Below are 11,000 nucleotides of genomic sequence, written 5' to 3' on the forward strand. Positions count from 1 at the left end.
ACCCTTCGGAAGCAATCCAAGACTTGTCTATTGGCAAGATTCGTCCAACGGATGTGAAGGAGAGTACCTCGTCCATCCAAGTGGAAGCTTCTACCTCACGATAAGGTGAACCAAGAGTTGATATGGAAGCATCCACAAGTGGGACACACCAAGATGAAGAAAACGAGGAAGTGCACCAAGATGAACGCCAACAACCTCCTTCTCCACCACGACAAGAGAACGACAACGTTAACAACGAAGAAGGCCAAGAAGAAGAACAAGATGAAGAAGATGTTCAACCAAGATCCAAGCAAAAGCTTTCACGAGTTCGAGCAAGAATTGCTAAAGACCATCCCGTCAAGCAAATCTACAATGATATCCAAACCAGGAGAATCACTCGCTCAAAAACTCCTTTAGCTAACTTTTGTGAACACTATTCATTCATCTCTAGCATTGAACCTATGAAGGTTGAGGAAGCTTTGGAAGATCCGGATTGGATAAATGCCATACATGAAGATCTACACAACTTTGAGAGAAATCAAGTTTGGACATTAGTTGAGAAGCCCGAGAACAACCACAACATCATCGGTACCAAATGGGTGTTTCGCAATAAGCAAGATGAAGATGGACAAGTAGTTCGCAACAAAGCACGTCTTGTCGCCCAAGGCTACACTCAAGTCAAAGGTTTGGACTATGGTGAGACATATGCCCCCGTTGCTAGACTTGAGTCCATTCGCATCTTACTTTCCTATGCTAATCATCATGATATAACCTTGTACCAAATGGAAATTAAAAGTGCTTTTTCTAAATGGTGAAATAGAGGAGGAATTTTATGTTAAGCAACCTCCCGGATTTTTCAATCCTAAGAAACCTAATCATGTTTACAAACTTCACAAAGCTCTTTATGGTCTTAAACAAGCTCCTAGAGCATGGTATAAATGCTTGACCAAGTTCCTTATTGAAAAAGGCATTGAAATTGGAAAAATAGATTCTACTCTTTTTTCTAAAAGGGTTAATGGAGAACTATTTATGTGCCAAATTTATGTCGATGATATTATATTTGGATCAACTAACCCTCATTTTAGTGAAAAGTTTGGAAAGCTAATGTCGGAGAAGTTTGAGATGTCGATAATGAGTGAACTCAAATTCTTTCTTGGTTTGCAAATCAAGCAAACTAAGGAAGGTACCTTTGTCTCTCAAACGAAGTACACCAAGGACTTATTCAAGAAGTTCAATATGCAAGAATGCAAAGGTATGACTACACCCATGCCTACTAGTGGACATCTTGATTTAACCAAAGATGGTGAACCGGTTGATCAAAAGGTTTATCGCTCTATGATTGGTTCATTGTTATATCTATGTGCTTCACGCGCCGATATTATGCTAAGTGTGTGCATGTGTGCATGATATCAAGCCGCTCCTAAAGAATGTCATCTTAAGGCCGTGAAAAAGATAGTGAGATACTTAATCCATACACCAAATTTTGGCATTTGGTATCCAAAGAGGGCCTCATTTGATCTTGTTGGCTACTCCGACTCGGACTATGCCGGTGACAAGGTTGATATAAAGTCCACTTCGGGTACTTGTCAATTTCTTGGTATATCTCTTGTGTCTTGGTCTTCCAAGAAACAAAACTTAGTATCCTTATCCACCGCCAAAGCGGAATACATTGCCGCTCGATCATGTTGTGCTCAATTACTTTGGATGACCCAAACTCTTAAAGATTATGGGATATCTGTGAAACGTGTTCCATTACTTTTTGACAATGAAAGTGATATTGAGATTGCTCACAATCCCGTGCAACATTCTCGAACTAATCATATTGAAGTTCGTCATCATTTCATTCGAGATCATGTTGCCAAAGGGGACATTAATCTTAAGCATGTTCGCACCGAAAAGCAGTTAGCTGATATATTCACGAAACCACTTGATGAGAAAGTGTTTTGAAGGTTAAGAGGTGAATTGAACATCATTGATGCTTCAAACTTGGAGTAGGAACTCCTTTTGATACATGCAAGGCATGAGCCTATGACTAATCCTTGATATTTCTCTTATGTTGACTATCTTATGTCTTGGATATATTTGCACCTTGCATGTTATCTAACCCGTGTAGGTACTTGGATGAATCTAAATCTATGAGATTGCAACTCACTCACATCTTTAGCAATTTCTATATCACCAAGTCTCTACACAATGGTGGATGAAGACAAGGAAGCACGCAACCATTCAAACATATCCTTTGACAAATTTTATGTTGAGTTTCATGATTGTCATTTTGGATACACAAGTGCTCTTCCTTGCAAAAACTAACCCATGTAGGTAGATGAACTCAAACTCCAAGTGGTGCTCCCAACTCTTGATGAGCTACATCAACCTTGAGCAACCCACACAAGTTCAACTACATGATCATGATCAACGCCACCACCCAAGGTATGTTATTCCATCTTAGAGAAGCTTTACTCCAAGTCATGAGTCAAAGCAACTCGACAAGATGTGAATACATCAAAAAGCTTAAACGAAAAATGGTAACCCCATTTTGAGCTTAAACGATGAGTATGACCTATGATCAAGTGATCTCACTTGACTCCTAAGTCAATATACTCTAACATAGGTGACTTTGTCGCCGACCAATTCTTGATGAAGTTCTCTTGTGTTCTTTTCTGTGCTCTTGCATTTGTCTCATGCATATTTGTTTCCCTCTTCAAAAAAACTTCATCTAGACTCCTTTTTTTAGTTTCTTCTCTTTTATTTTTTGTTCTGCATTCCTTGCATCCAATTCATTGCAAATCTTTCAGTTAATTCCTTGCAAATCCTTGTGAGATCTTACTTGTCTAGTGAGCTGAGGTGACAAGTGTTTTCTCTGCGATGAACTCGATCTCACCGGTCTGATGCTTTCGGTCCAACCGAATCCTCTTGGTACAACCGAACCATACAACTCGGTGTCACCGATTTCACTACAGGAACGACATCTTGCCACTTGTTTCTGCATTCTTTTTGATCCAGCTCCACTCAATGAATCTTGTCCTTGACCAGCATCCCATTCAACTTGCTGCTTTGTTCTATGACTCAAGGACCAAACCCATCAGGACAAAAATCCAGAAGAACCCTTCTTGGAAATTGATGTCAAAGGGGGAGAGAGAGATCACATCAAAGCTTAATCATATCTATAGGGGGAGAGAATACTCAAGGGAAGAAAGAGTAATCATCAAGGACCCCTGATGCTTGGTGTTCAAGAGGAGAGAAGTCACATGTCTTCAAGAGGGGAAAGACATGTTCATATTTGCTCGTTTGCATTAGCTCTGTTTATCTCCTTTGAGGTCTGATTTTGCTCTGATTTTCTGCTCCCTATCTTCTCCCAGTATCCCATGCTAGATTCAGGGGGAGCAAGACATCTAAGGGAAGGAAATCCTTGAATTTATTGCACATCTTTACCTTTCGGGACATGTCTATATCCAATGTGGTACTTAGTACTCACTCTACATGTCATCCTAGTCTTGGTACTCTTGTGGTTTCTTTTGTTTGCTCTGGCCAGTAGGTGTATCTGTGTTATCTAACCTTGTTTACGCAGGTTCATCCCATCCTAAGCCAACTCAAGACTACAAGGTAAGTATATGCATCACAGTCATGTGTATGAGAAATTCTTGCTGATGTACATACTGTTTGCAAGAAGGACTCATGAGCATGATTTGCTCTGATGCATATAGCCAAGATACATGTAACACATTGCTTACTCTGTCATGTTTATGCATTCACATGCTTCTATATTCCATATTCACATGATTCCATACATGTAGGGGGAGCCTATGCATGTTACATGTCTTTCCAAAGCTTTACTTACTATTCTCTATATCTTTATCTAAAGATTTGATGTATGTTGTCATCAATTACCAAAAAGGGTGAGATTGAAAGCACAAGTGCTCCCTAGGTGGTTTTGGTAATTAATATCAATATATCTCTTGTTGGACTAACACTTTTACCTAGTATGTTTCAGATAAGTTCAACAATGAAGTGGCATGGACTAGAGGATGTGGAACCCCTTCAAGATGCTAAGGACAAAAGGATTGGATCAAGCTCCAAGCTCAAGACTCTACATTTTCTATTTTAGTGATCCAAGATCACATTGAGTCTATAGGAAAAGCCAATACTATCAAGGAGGGATGAGGTGTTGCTTAATGAGGCTCTTGCTCAAAGTGCTTAGTAATATGCTGCAAAGCCCTCAACTACTTTCTCACATCCACATATGACCTAAACCAAAAGTCAAACTCGGCCCCACCGATTCTTTCTACCCGGTGCCACCGACTTCAGATGTCGTAGCCACTGCCACAAACCCTAGGCAAATCGATCTCACCGATAGGGATCTCGGTCTCACCGAGATGGGATTGCAATCTCTCTGTATGGATCTATTACCAAAATCGGTCTCACCGAGTTTGCGTAATCGGTCCTACCGAGATTGCAATGTAAACTCTATGTTTCCTTTTCGTAACATTTCGGTCTCACCGAAATGAGCGCATCGGTCCCACCGAGTTTACCTGACCAACTCTCTGATTAGCTTATTACCAAAATCGGTCTCACCGAGTTTGTGTAATTGGTCTCACCGAGATTACGTTATGCCCTAACCCTAACCATATCGGTCGTACCGAGTTGCATGTCGGTCCCATCGAAAATCCTAATGGTCACTAGATTTACTGAATCGGCCCGACCAAGTTTATCAATTCGGTCCCACCGAGATTGGCAAGTTGTGTGTAACGGTTAGATTTTGTGTGGAGGCTATATATACCCCTCCACCTCCTCTTCATTCGTGGAGAGAGCCATCAGAACGAACCTACACTTCCAACTTACTTTTTCTGAGAGAGAACCACCTACACTTGTGTTGAGGCCAAGATATTCCATTCCTACCATATGAATCTTGATCTCTAGCCTTCCCCAAGTTGCTTTCCACTCAAATCTTGTTTCCACCAAATCCATATCCTGTGAGAGAGAGTTGAGTGTTGGGGAGACTAACATTTGAAGCACAAGAGCAAGGAGTTCATCATCAACACACCATTTGTTACTTCTTGGAGAGTGGTGTCTCCTAGATTGGCTAGGTGTCACTTGGGAGCCTCCGACAAGATTGTGGAGTTGAACCAAGGAGTTTGTAAGGGCAAGGAGATCGCCTACTTCGTGAAGATCTACCGCTAGTGAGGCAAGTCCTTCGTGGGCGACGGCCATGGTGGGATAGACAAGGTTGCTTCTTCGTGGACCCTTCGTGGGTGGAGCCCTCCGTGGACTGACGCAGCCGTTACCCTTCGTGGGTTGAACTCTCCATCAACGTGTATGTACGATAGCACCACCTATCGGAACCACGACAAAAACATCCATGTCTCCTATTGCGTTTGAATCCTCCAAACCCTTCCCTTTACATTCTTGCAAGTTGCATGCTTTACTTTCCGCTGCTCATATACTCTTTGCATGTTTGCTTGATATGTATTGCATTTGTTAAACTTGTGACAAAACTCCAATTTAACTTAAAGAAATTAAAGACTGCAACTTTTGGCACTTAGTGTCTAATCACCCCCCCCTCTAGACACCTCTTCTCGATCCTTTCACATGAGCAGACCCGGAGAGCACGGGTGCATGGGCATCTGCAGCATCCGACACGGGTGTGAGAAGGCCTGAGGAGGAGCGTGTGGTGGCCGCCGAACCCGAGGACGAAGGGCGGCCGGAGCGGGAACACGGCGCCGGAGTGGAGGAGGGGCGGAATCGTCGGAAGATGACGCGATGGCCTGGGGGAGGGTGCAAAACTTGGCCTTGTGGCCAAAGAATCGGCAACGAGCGCACCAGATGTCTTTCTGACAGTCAAAGAGGGGGTGGCCGGAGTCTAGGCACCGGGGGCAGTCGCCCTCGCGGAGCTAGGACGGCCTGGGGCGGGGTCGCGTGTCCGGACCACGCCGGTGGCTGCCTTGCGTGCGTGAACGAGGCACTTACGGCTCGCCACGACCTGCCAAGGCATGCGCGCATCCACCACCTCCAAGGGCGTCCGGCAGATCTCGAAGCGGAGGGGTGGGTGCGGGGCAGGCGGCGGAGCCGGGCCCGTCGGCGTCGGCGAGGGAGACGGCGAATGGGAGGGGGGACGCCCGGGAAGGGGGCGCCAGCGGGCGGCAGAGGGCCTGGCGGTAGGTGAGCGACGACCCGATGGAGGAAGGGCTCGAATCTAGCCATCTGTCCTCGCGGGAGCGCCCAACGACGAAGGAGGGAGGGGACGAGTCCATGGCCGTGGGCTGGGTGGCGCGGTCGGAGCGACCGACGCCGAGGGAGGTGGACGCCGAGGCCGGAGTCGCCGCCGGCGTGAGGGAGCAGGTGGGAGGAGGGAGCATAGAGGAAGATCAAGGAAGGCGAAGAGAACATACCCGTGCAAAGGGTACATACCAGTCACACTGTCAAAGTCACCACATAGGAAAGTAAGTCATTTTTTGCGCTCGCTGGAGCATGGCTCCCTTGAAACCGTCAATTTGAGAGTCCCTCCAGGGTCAGGCTATGGACCGTGAGTGTTCCTCATGGATTAGGCTTTGGACTGTTTTGAGTTTAGTGTGGGCCACTTTCTCCATGCAGCCCAAGTAACCAAGCATCCCAGATTTGTCACGTCAGAGTTCGTGGGCAACCAAACGCTCCAGTTGTAATCGGTGCTTCTCAAAAAGTTATGCAATTACCCCTTAAAATACAAATTATGTAATTGAGATCGATCATTTATATAGTGTGAACTGTTTGGTACATGTCCATCCTATATGTATGAAGCATCTACCTATACCTGCTGCATGTTGAACTAACTTTTGGCATGTAATGTTAATGCATGGTCATTTGCATACTGAAAGTGTGAATCAATAACACATTTGTTGGTTCTATAAATTGAGCTACTATCTAGCGCCAATCCAGATATATGTTTTGTCAATGTAGTCATGAAAAAGATGCCATATTGTATTTATGTGATCTATAACTTAAATTAGGATATTAGAGGACAACTGATATATTACACCAAGCTCACATGTGACACCCACAAACCTCTAGCCTTGATGCCGATGAGTCCAGCACGTACAATGTTGAAGCTATATAATTTAGGATGATGAGTCTACGAGTACAACCTATGATGGTAAACTCAGACTTCGTCCCTTGTTTATGTATGTGAGCGATGTCCATCAAAAAGGCTAGCAAGCAGACCCACGTGGACATTGCTAACATCATCACACGTGACAAATATGTTGAGTAAATAGGCAAGTTCTCGATTAAATTAATCCATGAGTAAATCACTAGCATGTCATTGACACAAATAAACACATACTGATATTCAGTCAAGCTAGCACATACTACGCTAATTGCAGAAAGATCTACGTATAACACTGGCATGGTTAAAACAGAACACATTAGGAGCGGGATAAACGAGTTATACCCTCTAGTAGGCCATGCAGAGGCCGCGGCTTTGGTGGCTGTCGTGGGTTTGTCACGACAGATGTCCTTGTGAAAAGACTTAGTCGTGGAGCCATTGCTACGGGTTAGCTTAAAGGGGTTAAACCGGACAAGGGGACACGGGGAATTTTATACTAGTTCGGCCCCTTCAAGGAAGGTAAAAGCCTACGTCTAGTTGTGATTGGTATTGCTAGGGTTTCGAAGGCCAGGGAGCGAATCCGCTTTGTCTGGCTCTTGAATTGTTGTCTCCCCTAAACCGCTGCCGGGTCGTCCCTTTATATACATAGGTTGACGCCCGCCGGGATACAGAGTCCCGAAGCCGGATCATAAATGTGTCCGGTTCGGTCTCTATCCTTCCTATCTTACAATACAAGTTACATGACTAGGCCGGTTTACATTTACAGGCTTTAACCCGCCTTTGGGCCTTAGGCCTTCGTGAAGCGTCATCATCCTTGCATCTTCATGGGCTTCTAATCTTCAAGGAGTTAACCCGGCTACACAAGGCCGGTTTACCTCCAGTAGTAATATCCCCAACATTAGGCCCCAGATTGGTTTGAACTTGTTCATGTCAATCTTTCAACACTTAGAAAAATTCCTCCCTCATATCTTCACCTTGATCTTGTAAACCGCCGTGACGTCATACTTCACGATGATAATAAACCGCCCTGACGTCATCTATCCGTTGTTTCTGAAAATTACCTTCTTTTAATGTGTATTCAGCCACCGAGGCGACACCTTTATTAATTTATCCATTTTGGGCTCCTCGATTCCCGCACTTGCCGTTTTATCGATTCGCCTTATAAATAGGGGCAGAGGACCCCTTTCTTTTCTTTCTGCTATCCTTTCATCCCTTCTTCTTCCTCGCGACGTCTCCGCACCTGAGCGCCGCCGTCATCGCCAAGCCTCGCCTCTGCTTCACCGTCAGCCGCTGCATCGACCTGTTCGCACCAGAGTTCCACAGCACACCTCCGCTGCTTCGGCGGCCGCAGTAAGTCCTTCCCCCCTTCCTTTCTAGATCCATTAGGGTTTCTCTGCTCTTCGCGGTTCTTGAAGTTCATCGGAGCTTTTAGTGCTGTTCTTCCTTGACCTGTAGATGAATGCTTCACACTTATCATATCCCTTGTCGTGGCTAATCTTCTGTTACCACCACAAATCCTTATGCGCAAAAGCTGATGTAGTCCTTCATAAACTGTTTCGGGTCTTACCCTTTTTAGGTCAAAATATTTTTGCTTTTCTATCTTACTTTAGATCCAAAATTTTCATATGTCTCTGTGAAATTTTTTTCTTCTCACGCCAACATAGGTGGTTTAACCTTGTATAAGCAATCTATACCATAGCCCTCTGATAAACCGGAGGAGCCTTTTACCTTCATAGTTATACTCCGGTTTAACAGTGTCTGAGTGCTCCTGTCTTGGTATTACCTTTTATCCCTTATTGTATTGGTCTCCGGTTTATGCCATTTCGCATATCAGTATGCTTCTTACTCCATTGTACCTTGTATATCATCATGAGTGATTTATAAACCGGCCTTCCATTTTCAGCTTGTTTGTTTCGCAATGGCCAAATAATTCACTTCTTGCAACTGGGCTCGTTCCCGGGTCACTGAGACTCGGTTGAATGAGATGGTCAGCATCGGCTCCTTGCCTCAGAAAACTGAAATTAAATGGCGAGTTCCAGGAACAGAAAATCCTCCAACCCCAAGGCAGGGTGAGGTGGTGGTCTTTGTTGACCACATAAGCCGTGGCTTCAAACCGCCAGGGTCAAAGTTTTACCCGGATGTGCTTGCCAATTTCCAACTCCATCCCCAAGACATTGGGCCCAATTCAGTATCCAACCTATGTAACTTCCAGGTCTTCTGTGAAGCATACTTGCAAGAAGAACCAACTGCAGAACTATTCTGGGACTTCTTTCACTTAAACCGGCGCACAGAGTTTGTAAATGGCCCGAACACTGAACTTGGTGGTGTCTCGATTCAAAAGCGGAAAGAAGTTGAGTGTCCTCATGCCAAACATCACAGCCACCCAAAGGAATGGAACCAAACTTGGTTTTATTGCAGAGACACTTCGCTTGAAGATGAAAATCCCCTTCCAGGCTTTCGTGATCACCGGCTTTCCAACACCCATCCGATGCCGCAACGCTTAAGCTCCGCCGAAAGGGCGAAATATGCCCCTCAACTCGCCAAACTCCGGGCCTTCATGGACAATGGTTTAACAGGTGTGGATTTCATGCGATGTTGGATATCTTGGAGCATCTTGCCTCTAAGCCGGCGTCCCGGTTTAATGTGTGAGTATACCGGTGAGGTTGACGACCCTCAACGCCATTGCAACCTTCAACTATCTGATGAAGAAGTCACTGAAGGTGTAAAGAAGATTCTGAATGAATCGGAATTGGCCTGTAGTCAAACCGGTTTGAGTCCCTTCTATGCCAAGAACAAACCGCCTGCTGTAAGCATTATACTTCCTTTTCATCTCTAATATTTTTATCTTGTGCAACCTGTAATCCCTCTTCTGTGTATGTATGTATAGGGTGATGACCCCTTCTGGAAACGGAAAACCATAGAAAAAGCTGTAAAACCAACTGGGGACAAAGCGGTCAAACCATCTCGCCCCAAAACCAAAGCCGTCAAACGGACGTCAAAACGGAAAACGGCTGACCGGATCAACATGGAGCTTCATGATGACACTGATGATCCGGAAGTTGAGGTAGAACTTGACTCACTTGGCTCTCTTTTTATGCATCTCATTAACAATGATATTCCTCAGGAGGACGTAGAAGGCAGTCAAGCTGATGATGTAGAGGTAATTACCCTTTCCTCTAGTTCAGACTCTATGCCAACACAAAAAACCCGCCAAGCAGTCCGGAAAGTAAGATTTTCTCATCCTCTTGCTTACTTGGATCCAACATTTATTTTGAAGACTCAGCAGCATGAAGCTCGCCGGACAACCCGTCACAGTGGCCAGCAGGTCACTTCAGCCGGTTTACCAGATATCCCGGTTCGGAAGCGCCGGTCTGAGGTCTCTCCTACTTCTGACCATTCTTACCCCAAGGCAGGTTATTTCAGACAACCTCTTAATCCAACCGATTCAAATTATCAGGTGACACCTCCCTCATCATCTGGCGAGTCGATAGCAACTCAACTCCCTCCTCTGAAAACTATGGCCGGGTAAGCTATAAAACCTTTTATTTCAATACATCATAGAACTTGAATAAGATATTAATCCTTTTATATTTTATTTGCAGGGCCAAAGCCAGACCCAGCAAAAAGGCTCGGGTCACCAATCCGCCCAAAGACCCGGCCACTTTTGAAGAAGAACCCAAAGGTGAGCCAGAGGGCCTTCATCCTGAAGCCGCCTCTGGCGAACCGCCCCTTCAAGGCCAAAATACCAATGAACCAGCTGACGCTGAACGTGCCGCACCTGATGTTCAACCGGCAGAGCCAAACCGGGCTAGTCCGGTGAGAAATGCTGATACTCCATTGTCACCAGCCAAACATACCGAAGGTCAAGGAGACGATGTTATCATTACTGGAATGGGCCATAGCTCTCCTGGCCATCCCGTCATCTTGGCTCAACATAGTGCCAAAG

Source organism: Triticum urartu, chromosome 7A (assembly GCF_056163025.1).
Source record: "Triticum urartu cultivar PI428250 chromosome 7A, HENAU_Tu73, whole genome shotgun sequence".
NCBI classification, from domain to species: Eukaryota; Viridiplantae; Streptophyta; class Magnoliopsida; order Poales; family Poaceae; genus Triticum; species Triticum urartu.